Below are 13,030 nucleotides of genomic sequence, written 5' to 3'. Positions count from 1 at the left end.
CAGAGATACACAACCACACAATTATAAGGAGGATTTAGACAAGCCAATTAAGCAGCAGTCATGTTGTTGGACTGTGGGAGGAAGCCGGATTACCCGGAGAGGAACCACTCATGCACAGGGGAACACCAAAACTCCATACAGAAAGACCCTATGCCAGGAATCGAACCCTGAATCGACTTCCTGCAAGGCAATTGTGGTACAAGCTGTGCCATAATGCAGACCGGAATGAAATCACATCCATAGGTTACTGTCCAGGTGAGGGTGTCTTTTATGTGAACCCCCAGGAATTTGGTGCTGCTGACCACCTCTACAGCTGAGCTGTTGATGAGCAGTGGAGTATGGTTTGGCCAGTTTCTCCCTGAAGTCAACAATTATTTCCTTTGTCTTCTCCACGTTCAGGATCCGGCTGTTGTCTCTGCACCAGCCCACCAGCTGCTCTACCTCCTCTCTGTAGTTCTGGTCGTTATTGAGCCTAATGAGGCCCACCAATAACATCGTGAAGTCTCATCTGCAAACTTCACGATGTTATTGGTGGTGAACCTGGGGACGCAATCATGTGTCATCAGAGTGAACAGCAGGGGGCTCAGGACGCAGCCCTGAGGGCAGCCTGTGCTTAGGGTGATGACATCAGAGGTGTTCTGTCCAGGTTTAGTGTCTCCTCACCCTGGTGTGGAACAGCTTTGACTGCTGGAGGCTGTTTAGTGCCTCAAACCCTCCAAAGAAGTTGTTCAGTTTATTTAGGAAGTCAGTGTTTGCTGCATCTAGGGGGGAGAGGGTGTGTTATAGTCTGTGATCACCCGAATGCCTTGCCACATCCTCCTGGTTTTGCTGTCATTGTGGAACAAATCCTGGATCTTCTGGCTGTGGTTCTGCTTCACTGAACTGATGGCACAGTTTAAGTTGGCACGCGCTGTTCTCAGTGCCTCTTTATAACCAGATTTGAAAGCTGAGTTCTGTGCTTTCAGCAATCTCAGAACCTCCCCAATGATCCAGGGTGGTTGGTTGGCCCGGGTGGTGATGCTCTTTTTGATGCTGACGTCCTCAATGCATTTGTTGATGTAAGCTGACCCAGTCATGGCATACTCATGAATATTGAATAAGTTGTCATATGTTGCTGTAGCCTTGAAGATGTTCCAGTCAGAGCATTCAAAAATGTCTTGGAGTTTCTCCATACTACCATCAAACCACACTCTGAACTCTTTAACTGTCAGTTTAGCCCTGATCAGATGGGTCTTATATGCATATTATATTATATTTAATATATCAGATGGGGCTTTTATGCAGGGATAGGAATGACTGAGAGATGATAATGAACCCGAGGTGGGGGCTGCTCTGAATGCATCTTTGATGGTAGAGTAAACCAGGTCTAAAGTGTTTTCAACCCGAGTTGCAAAGTCTACATTTGGTGAGAACACAAGGCAAGGCAAGGCAAGGCAAATTTATCTGTATAGCACAATTCAGTACAAAGACAATGCAAAGTGCTTTACATGATTAAAATACAGGAATTGAAAACAGAATCAAAGCAAGTAGGAAAAAAATAAATAAATAAATAAAATAAAATACAAAATGCAGAAACAAAAAAAAAAGACTATTAAAAACAGTTGGAAGTTTTTGTTAGATTACATTTATTAATTTGACTTTTTTTTTATGGGGAAGAAGAGGACTTTGTTTGAGCTAATTTTCTACCATAGAACTGCAAAACCTTTCCCATTATCTACAGGTAATTTAACTCTGCCCGATATGCAATTTAACTCTGCCCGATACACACCAATCCTTTGGTGCCAACCTGGATAACTGGGGGGGATCCCACTCTAGATTACCGACGTCTCAGTAAAAGTAAATGCCTTCTGGTGGCACCTACAACCTTCCTCTCACTCTTAGAGAGAGCCTCACGTTCCTATGCGAGGTCTTTTGGTTCACAGGTGGGAAAAAAATGAGGGAGAACAGTCTTCAAGTTAGCCCGGTTAAAATCCCCAGCAATGATGAAAACACCCTGTGTGTGCAGACTGGAGCTCAGAGATAGCCTGGTATAGAGTCTTCATGGCTTCTTTTGTATTAGCACTCAGAGGCACATACACAGCAGTGATGCTAACCACACTGAACTCTCTGGGCAGATAGAACGGCCTGCAGTTAACAGTCAGAAACTCCATGTCTGGAGAGCAGAAGCTGGAGACTGATCTAGCATTCTTGCACCAGCTGTTGTTGATGTAAACACAGAGCCTGCCACCTTGAGTCTGACCACAGAGCTCTTTGTTTATATCAGCGCATTATAGCGTTAGCCCCTCCAGACTAATAGAATTGTCCGGTATCGCTGGATGCAGCCCAGACTCTGTCAGAATGATGCCGCAGCAGTTACATATCTCTTTTTTGAAGAGCGTTCGAGTCGGAAAATATCCATTTTGTTATCCAACGATTGGACACTGGAGAGCAGCATTGATGGTAGTGGCGGTCTGTGGGGATTTCTCCTTAGCTTCGCCAGGCTATCATAGATGCTATTTTGATGTCTGGTTTGTACTGTTTCAAGCGGTATATTTCATGAAATTGTTATTGAAATTGTCGAGAACTGTTCTTGGCTGCTGCCTTGGAGCGCCACCATGGTAACTCATAGATGGAGCTATATGTAGGGCAATCACAGAAAACTTTAAGAGGCGATAATCTAATTAAGAATCAGTTTGAGCTTCACCTTCCATTACATCTACAGCCTCATATTTTTTATAAACTGAGATAAATATTTACACCACCTGAATGCTCAGTGTGAGGGATTGCATCCGATTTAATGAGTAGATGCAATAAACTGGTTTTACTGGTGAACTGTAAAGTGCCTTGAGATGATTTATGTTGTGAATTGGCGCTATAGAAATAAACTGAATTGAATGAATTCTCATTAGCAAGTTCCTTTCTTTCCTTCTCAGAATAATTCCTTTGCTTTCTGAATCTAGCAGTTAAATATAATTTCTGAGTGCCTTTAAGAGATGCTAAACATGCAACATAAAGAAAATAACTCTTGCAAAATAATACCTGCTCTGATGGCATGGTAATACTACAAACAGCTAGATCTACAGTGGATGGGCTCTATGCACAGCTCCACTACTTCCTAAATTTGAGGTAGCTCCTTTGTTTCTTGTCTGTCATTACTGGACGAACTGATTAATCCAGGTGTGTCTGGCCAGTTACTTAGGTCATACACACTTGGATTAATCAGTGCATCCAATCATGAAAGACAGGAAGCAAAGGAGCCTCCTGATGTTCAGGAAGTGGTGGAGTTGTGCATAGAGCCTATTGGCTTAGATCATGTGGAACAGAGGACATGTGGCAAGACTTAAAATTCGATGATAGCAGAAACTCTCAATTGAGTTAGACTGGGCCTGAGACATTTTATAAAGAAAATATACATACAAGCTGAAGGAACATACCCCAATGTATTCACTGCTGTTTTTAGAAACCAGAAGTTTCTAAAAATATAAGACAGATAAGTTTTTTCTTAGATAAAAAACTTTGAGCCATTCTGACTATGATTTGGTTGAACTGTTTCCGTAAAGTGCCCTGAGATGACTTAACATCCCATCAGTGGTGTTACTGCTGGAGATAGGTAGCTGTATAAAATGAGGGACCAAACGGCCAAAACAAAAAGCTAGGCAGAATATGTAAGACCAATCGAGGGAAGCCACGTGCCCGACCAATCAAAGTGTATACAACTAGCGAGACCAAATGAAACATTAGAGAGACTGAATAAATGTATGTGTAACATAGTTAAAATGGTTTAGTTTAAATCCTGCTAAAATGCATCATCTGGTAAAACAGAGCACTGCATTCACCTTAGGAGGAACGGGGTATTATGGGTAATCCTTAGAACTATGAGGATCACTCATGAGGTAACGTGTCTCTGCTATGTGATAAAGAAATATTAGTTATGCATTTTATAATTATTGAAATATGTTTAATCCAGGTTATGCTAGTCCTGTTATTATAATGTTTTTGTAGCAATTTAGAAATGTTTAGTTCATGAGAAAGAGTGGTGGGAATTTCCCACAGAGTAACACTATGGCTCCTCCTTGCAGGAGCTTGTTTTATGCCAGAGACTGACCTTACCTCGATGCCCATTGTGCGAAATGCAGGTATGTTTTACCAAATCTCTGTAACAGATCGATAACTTAAGACTGAGTTTTATATTAACAGTTTTATATAAAGATATGGTTCATTTACGTTTTTGCATTGTTACAAGATGCAAGTTCCTTACTAAAATACCAAAATGGCATCCAGTAAATAAAATGTCAGCATTTTATTTTAATCTCAGAGCATTTTAATTAAATAATTCCTTTACTGTAAACAAAAGCCACTATACGATCACTGTTATTTTCTTGGGTATAATGTATTATGGGTAATCCTTAGAACTATGAGGATCACTCATGAGGAGCTTGTTTAATGCCAGAGACTGACCTTACTTCAATGCCCATTATGTGAAATGCAGATGGAAAATTAAAGAAAAACAACTGATACTAACTCGAGCTCCGTGTCATATATTGCCACACCGAGAGAAGCCACCAGAACCACATAGGCCACATATGTTTTTTCTCATGGCTGAACTTAACAACACAGAAAATCACACCAACTATGACAAATCATATGTAATCGCTATAGGTGAAGCTAATACCGTCAGAAAAGGACTTTAATCACTAATCCAAACTCTGCAGCTTTGAATAATGTGGAAAGGTACAGAAGACGAAAGCCGTCTTGAGAAAATGACATAATTATCTTATTATCAAGGTTAAACCATCAATTGTTTTCTCAAGGTTACAAGAGAACGAGGTTATTAACCTGTATGAGTAATGAATGAGGTTGGCCAACAGCCCTGGATTCCCAGTCTATCCGTGCTTGCGGTGGTGGTAGTTGTGCAGTCGCAGTACTGCTTGTAATCAGTTTTTTAGTCTTATATTTCTTTTCACTCATTGTAAAGTTGTGGTGGACAATTGGATTGCATGGAATACAGTAGAACAAGAGTTTTTTTTCAATGAAAATCTTTAATCTGGTGTCATTTTGGGGGCCAATGCATCTTATACCTGTTACAGGCCTAACACCGTGGCTGTTATGAAAACACCCGGTGACAGAACACCGGCACTAAGGCACCGGAGGCATGGGTCTAATCGCTTATGAATCAGAAGTGGAAGCAAATTATCAAACCAACAAATTTGACTCTTTACCAAAAATTTAAACTCAGGATTATTTACAGAATGACAAATAGGCTGCCATGATTTAGACTTGTAAATCCTCTCCCGCTTTGTGGTTTTGACGTATGTAATCAGTTTTAACATACACATATAATCTCATTATCAAGAGAAAACAGCTTTAGGTATCTTAAGATAATGAGAAAATGAACTCGTTTTTTGAGAAAACAACCGAGAAAAAGTATCAGAGGGAAATGACCACTCTCGGCTTCCGTAGAAAGGTTTAAGAGTCAGTAATATATTTTTTCAAAGAAAGCACAAACAAATTTTCCATAAATTTTATTCCAGAGTAATTTCTTTTTTCTATGTCTAATGAAGGCTGATACAGACCAGCACATCCTGCTGAATCCATACTGTAGGCAATATAATGATAAAAGTTATAACCATCTTATGAAGGTCTAAAGGTATTGCATTTATTTCTTTTAAGGATGGTTAATCTTAACAATTTTGTTTGAAGGAGTTTTGCAGTGGCGATAACAAGTGAGTTCAGAGCTGAAACCGTAGCCCATTCAGCTGTTTCCTGAATTGTCTGCTTTATTACAAATGGCGTGGCATAAATGTCGCCACTCCTGAGAAACAGTTGGTGGATCAATAAAGCATCTCTGGTGTTTACATTGTTGGAGGAGAGAAGGTTTTACAGGGACAGCCAGTTTAACCACTTTAACATAAATTACTTTTTCAAAGGAGGTTTCTATTAGATCTATGTTTTGGTGAAATAAACGTCAAATAGAATATGAGAGTTTTAGAATGAAGAGAGACTGAGAGCAGCTGCCGATGCTGCTGATGTTGTAATTAAACAAGATGAGAATGATTATGCAGGGAGAAGGAGAGAAAAGAAAGTGCTGCATTTACCGGCGGTATGTTTGTTCTTTTCTTCTATATATAACAGGGAAAAGATTATTCGATCGTGTTTTGCATCTGCTTTGTTTTAACGCTCCAGTTAAACAGAACCAGCTGTGCTACGTCGCTACTTGATCAAAACAATAACGTCACTACAGGAAAGTTACTTGATAAATAAAGCAGCGATGCTACGCTGAAGCTACTGGATGATGTACAGTAGTTAAACTAATAGTTTCGCTACATGTAGCGGCGCTACTGCCCATCACTGTATCTGGTGTTTGTCACAACGCGCTATTATCCAAGTCATCTTGAAAACATTCTTCTTCCAAATGTTGGCTACATATTACGGGTTTTTTCTCTGGCCAGAAGTTCGATGGCAAATCGAAAACGACTAACCCGTCCGTGGAGGATCAGGAATCAGAAAGCTAAAATAACTATTTTTTTTCACTTTTACTCAATGTATTCCAACATCCAGCTGCCATGCACGTGGGCATTGTCAGTTTCACTATAGCTCTGGTGAATTTCAATGGTGAAGTCCTCTGAAAATCTTGAATAACTGTTGTTGATTGCAGATGTGTCTAGTAGAGTAGTATCTGTCCAAATGGTAAGTACACTGAGTTCGCTATAAAGTCCACTACATAGTCCTCGCTCTGTATAGGGATTTAGGGATTTAGGGGTTAGGGCGGACATTTGGGCACAGTGAGCTTGTGTGAGCTATGAGAACAGCAACTTTTAAACAGAGCGTGCACAAGAAGAAATGGGCCTGTGCATGCTCTGGCACTTGTTTAGTGGGTATTCCCTCTAGGGAGTGTGTACCAGGTTGTGAATGTGCTTTTTTTTAAGTGGAGAGGGGGGGTCATTTAAAAAAATTGACAAAAATCCTCCACAATACCTTTAAGCATTCATTCCATCTAAATGTCTAGTTTCGATGCTGTGAATTAGCCAATTCCTTAGGCCTGTTGTCATGGTGATGTCATGGTTTTGCTTTTTTCTTTAAGTTTTTCTTGGTTTTATTTTCATTTTTTATTGTATTTGAGTCTTTAGGTATTTCTTGTTTGCCCTCGGTTGTCATTCTCCTTCCCCTAGCTCCCTTCTAGTCTCCTCTGTTCAAACCTGCTCCAAATCTGCTGATTAGCCTGGTCTTTGTTCTCTTTCACATACGCACCTCCTCCTCAGTCCCTGTTTGCTGGTTTGTCATCATTTATCTACCCTTCATGTTAGGTTTTTCTGGATTTAAGTATTTTTGCATTTTATGGATTTTGTTAATTTGGATTTTGCTGCAATCAGCACCTTTTGTTTTTAAACTTGAAAGAAATCCCCGTCAGTTTTAGCCTCTGCATTTGGGTCCTTCAAAGCTCCACCCAACCTGACAGATGACTTTTCAAATAGGGGCTCCACTGGTCTACCTTTCATACTTACGTACTCTACTTAGGCTAAGTTCACAATGCAGGCCTTAATGCTCAATTATTTGGGAAATCCAATTGTTTTTTTGCATTGCAGTTCACATTTCCAAATATATGTGACTTGTATGTGATCTCCTGTTTGAACCACATTCATACAGCTTAAGTGTCCCACATGCGTAATAAAGGACGCAATGACGTCACATGCAGGGGTGTTCTGTGTTTATGAGTCTTTTGGAGTTTTTGACAAAGTTAGTCTGATTTGCTTTAAATTCACTGGAGAAATCAAAGTACATGATCCTCACAGTGCTGTCTGCCTTGTCTAAATGATAGTGGGTTTGTTGAAGCAGTTGTATGATGGCATCATCAAATCCAAATCCACGATAAGCAAACTGCAGGGAGTCCTGATAGCTGCTAGTTTGCTTTCTCAGGTGACCCAGCTCAAGTATCTCTAGAAACTCTGAATATCCCCACGATTTCTTTCCATATGACGAGAAGGAGACTCTGGTAACCTGTGTTCAACACAATATCCATCGCTGCAGACAAAACTAGACCAATGCTGCTAGTGCTCTATAATGAACCTCTCAGTTGAACAAATGTTATGGTGAAAGAAAACACCTCCAGCTATAAACCCCAGATTTTCCCCTGAAGGCTATCTCCAAGAAATGGGCTATTTCATTGGTCCTTATGAAATCAAATCTGTGATCAGCCCAGCTGCTGCCCATCTTTGCCTCCATCCAACCTTTTAGACGTAGACAGATTGTATTAGTCATTATGTTTACACAAGTGTAAAACGAAAAGAAATTTTGTTTCGAACACCTCTCTGGACAATTTTCATCTTTTTAACAGTGCAGCCTTGAAAAATAGTGAAAAAAAAAATTTATAGAAATAAATACATAAAAACATATGACAAAATTTACAGTTCTAACATTTTTGTATACATAATGATTAAATATAATAAATATAATAAAAAAATACAATAACCCACACAAAACATTCATCAGTCTGATGGCGGTGGGGAAGAAGCTGTTGCAGAACCGGCTGGACCTGCATCCAATGCTGTGAAGCCTCTTCCCAGAGGGCAGCATAGAGAACAGTCCATGGTGGGGGGGTGAGGGGTCATTGATGATGTTACGGGCTCTGGACACGCAGCGCTGACATGAAATGTCTTTGATGGAGGGAAGAGATGCCCCCATGATCCTCTCTGCTGTTCTCACTTTCTTCCAGTCTGAGGTGCTGCAGCCTCCACACCACACAGTGAGACAGCTGGTCAGAACGCTCTCTATGGTGCTTCTGTAGAAGGTGGGGAGGATGGGGGTGGGGGGGGGTGGGCTCTCCTCATCCTCCACAAGAAGTACATGCGCTTCTGGGCCCTTTTGACCAGTGAGGGGGTGTTTCCAGTAGAGGTGAGGGTGTCTGTGATGTGCACCCCCAGGAATTTGGTGCTGCTGAACACCTCTACAGCTGAGCTGTTGATGAGCAGTGGAGCGTGGTTAGGACGGTTCTTCCCGAAGTCCACCATGATCTCCTTCATCTTCTCCACCTTCAGGATCAGGATCACCAGCTGCTCCACCTCCTCTCTGTAGTCCTGGTCGTTGTCGTCTCTGATGAGGCCCGCCACCCTGGTGTCGTCTGCAAACTTCACCATGGGATTGGTGGTGAACCTGGGGACGCAGTCATGTGTCATCAAGGTGAACAGCAGGGGGCTCAGGACGCAACCCTGAGGGGAGGGGCTTAGACTGATGACATCAGAGGTGTTCTGTCCAACCCGGACTGACTGAGGTCTGTTGGTGAGGAAGTCTAGCAGCCAATAGCAGAGGGGTGTATTGAAGCCCAGCTGTTCCAGTTTGCCCATCAGATGCTGTGGGATGATGGTGTTGAAAGCTGAACTGAAGTCCAGGAACAGCATCCGCACGTGGGTGTTCTTCTCCTCCAGGTGTGCCAGGCTCAGGTGGAGAGCAGCAGAGATGGCGTCCTCAGTGGAGCGGTTCTATCGGTAGGCGAACTGGAACAGGTCGAATGTTGGTGGCAGACTGGAGACGATGTGTTCTTTAACCAGCCTTTGGAAGCACTTTGTCATGATTGGAGTCAGAGCGACAGGCCGCTAATCATTGAGGGAGGCGACCTGAGGCTTCTTTGGGACTGGAATGATGAAGGCAGACTTGAAGCATGCTGGCACTATGGATTGATCCAACCAGGTGTTAAAGATGTCTCTGAGGACACCAGCCAGCTGATCTGTACACTCCTTATACACCCGCCCAGGTATGTTATCAGGCCCTGGGGCCTTCTCCTCAGACTGACTCTCCTCAGAGTTTTCCTCTCATCAGCTACGTCCAGGTTTAGTGTCTCCTCACCCTGGTGTTGAACAGCTTTCACTGCTGGAGGCTGTTTAGTGCCTCAAACCTTCCAAAGAAGTTGTTCAGTTCATTTAGGAAGTCAGTGTTTGCTGCATCTAGGGTGGGGGGGTTTGGGGGGGATGTGTTGTAGTCTGTGATCATCCTCCTGGTGTTGCTGTCGTTGTAGAAATGGTCCTGGATAACCAGGGTGGTTGGTTAGCCCGGGTGGTGATGTTCTTTTTGATGCTGATGTCCTGAATGCATTTGTTGATGTAGGCTGACACAGTCATGGCATACTCATCAATATTTAATAAGTTGTCATACGTTACTGCAGCCTTGAAGCTTTTCCAGTCAGAGCATTGAAAACATTCTTGGAGTGTCTCCATGGCACCCTCAGACCACACTCTGACCTCTTTAACTGTCGGTTTTGCCCTGATCAGCTGGGGCTTATATGCAGGGATAAGCATGACAGATAGGTGATCTGATGAACCGAGGTGGGGGCTGCTCTAAATGCTTCTTTGATGTTATAGTAAACCCTGTCTAAAGTGTTTTCATCCCGAGTTGCAAAGTCCACATGTTGGTAAAAATGAGGGAGAACAGTCTTCAAGTTAGCCTGGTTAAAATCCCCAGCAATGATGAAAACATCCTCTGTGTGCAGATTGGAGCTCAGAGATAGCCTGGTATAGAGTCTTCATGGCTTCTTTTGTATTAGCACTTAGAAGCACATACACAGCAGTGATGCTAACCACACTGAACTCTCTGGGCAGATAGAACGGCCTGCAGTTAACAGTCAGAAACTCCATGTCTGGAGAGCAGAAGCTGGCAACTGGTCTAAAATTTTTGCACCAGCTGTTGCTGATGTAAACACAGAGCCCGCAACCTCGAGTCTTACCACTTAGTTCTTTGTTCCTAATGGCGGGGTATAGCGTTAGCCCCTCCAGGCTAATAGCATTGTCGGGTATTGCTGGATGCAGCCATGACTCCGTCAGAATGATGGCGCAGCAGCTACATATCTCCTTCCTTGATGAGAGTTTCAGTCGGAGATCATTCATTTTTTTTTCCAGCCAGTGGACGTTAGGATTGATGGAAGCGGAGGTCTATGGGGATTTCTCCTCAGCTTCACAGTTAGCCCCCCTCTGCATGCTCGCTTTCTCCGTCTCGCACATCTCTTCCTCCGACAGTTACTTTCCGCTGTTGTTTTGTTTACATCCGTCCATAATGTAGGATTATTTTCAAAACTGACAGGGAGTTTGTGTTTTTAAAACTACGTGGTTGAAGCGATCCAGACACACAGCCTGGTTCCTGGTTCCTGGCAACTCAAAAGATTAAAAATCTTTTGAGTTGCCTGTTTTCCTGTCCAGGCTTCCATCTATGTCTCTGACCTCAGTGATCTTCTTCATCCCAGTTAGACCTTTCTTTTGTTGTTCTGTGAATCTTGGTCTCCAGCTTTTTCCTCTACTAATTCTTGCATTTTCTTATGGCAGCATTAAATGCATTTAATATTCTTATCATTATAACCTGTTAGGAGTATTTTTTTAAAACCATAATGATACCTGCCTGTTAACATTTGCTTTGCCAAGCAGTATACACACAGGACGGATGTTTCCTAACAGAGAGCTCTGCTAGGATGCATTGGATTGTCCTTGAACTAGAACACTGTATTATGTGAATATGGGTGCAGCTATTGATGTCTTCTCTTTAAAAAACAAACATGGTATGAAGTAATGGTGTGAGATGTGATGATGTGCATTATGATCTTTTATAGAAAGGATCTATTTTATTTCATCAACCCTCAAGAAAAAATAAAGATCATAAAAAGAAGTGATAGAAAGTAAATTTAGCCAGAGGATATTTTTTTTTACTTTTAAATAAAAGCCAGAACACAGAGCACATATAAATGCTAGCAATAGTGGGGAAAAAATACACTAATTTTCTCCCCGCATCTCTGACTTTTAATACTCTGAAATCACCCCAAGTCAATAACTTTTCATTTTTTCATTTCCATGCAGAATTTTAAACATATTGCTAATACAAACAGTGTTATCTTTTAAGCCCGCCATAAGGTAGTATGATAAATGCATTCTGTATAAGGGCGCACTAGCAGATTACCACGGGGGAGTCTTTGTGAGCTGCAACCGAGAAAATTCTTTTCTTTTCTTGAAGTGATTAAGACTTGTTAATGAGCTCAGAAGAGCACCTGAATACAGCATATATAGAAAGTTCTATTAATTGGGTCTACACAGCATTTCTGCAATACTTACCTGACCTTTGGGCTAATGATGTTTGCTCCGGCAGGAATTGTGGAAAAAAAAGAGAAGCTCCTTGTTTATAACATCAGAACGGTTTACCAAATCTATTGTTTATTTGTCTATTTTTTTTTACCTACATAACATAATTAGCTGCAAAGTTGGTGTTCAATTAAAAAGCCCATATGGAGTATGTGTTTAAGTGCACTGACATTTACCAAGTAATTGGACTGCAGAACCCAGATGTGTACAATTTGGTTCATGTGCCCTTGGAGGACTCTAAACAAGACTTTGCAAAAAGAAGGAAAATAAAAGATTTATAGAATTTAATGTCTAAAATATATCTTCACAAATTGATGTTTTTCTCTGGTTTTAGTTTGAATGTGCTGCTGTGTTCATTTCTAATCATTTAACCCTTAAACCCAACATTTGTTGATTATTTTCCTTAAGGCTCACCCAACTCTGTCCTGTTCTATTCAGCTTCACTCTGACTGAGGTGTTACTATATTTAGCCAAAATATAGTACCCCCTCCCTCTTGCCATCTCCCGGCAGTGACGTCAGCGTGCGGTAAGCATAGCGCCATTCTCCCCGCTTTACAAGAAAATCAACCACTAACTTTTCCAGAGGCTCTCCTTTGTCCTCCAGGGGCCGTCCTTCGTCGCCGCCCTCCTCCAGAGACTCTTCCTCACCTCCGGCCACACGGCCAAACTCCAGAGACTCTTAGGTTGCCCTCGCCCACCTTATATTGGTTGTTTTGTTTTTGGACTCCAAGAACGTCTGTTATCCGCCATTGAGGGGTGGTGGGGGGCTGGGGTACTGTTATGGTTTTTCCCATTTGTTGTGACTCTGAGTTTTCAGTTTTCTGTTATCAGTTGTTTTGTTTTTATTTTCCATGATATTCAAGCGTTCTTTAGTTACTCTCTGTTGCCCCCTTGTGGTTGTTTTCTTTCCCCTTGGAGTCCCTCTTGCCAGTTCCACCCACACC

This window comes from Cyprinodon tularosa, unplaced genomic scaffold, assembly GCF_016077235.1.
Source record: "Cyprinodon tularosa strain WSP-4 unplaced genomic scaffold, ASM1607723v1 ctg405, whole genome shotgun sequence".
In the NCBI taxonomy this organism is placed as follows: Eukaryota; Metazoa; Chordata; class Actinopteri; order Cyprinodontiformes; family Cyprinodontidae; genus Cyprinodon; species Cyprinodon tularosa.
This window is presented reverse-complemented; position numbering follows the sequence as displayed.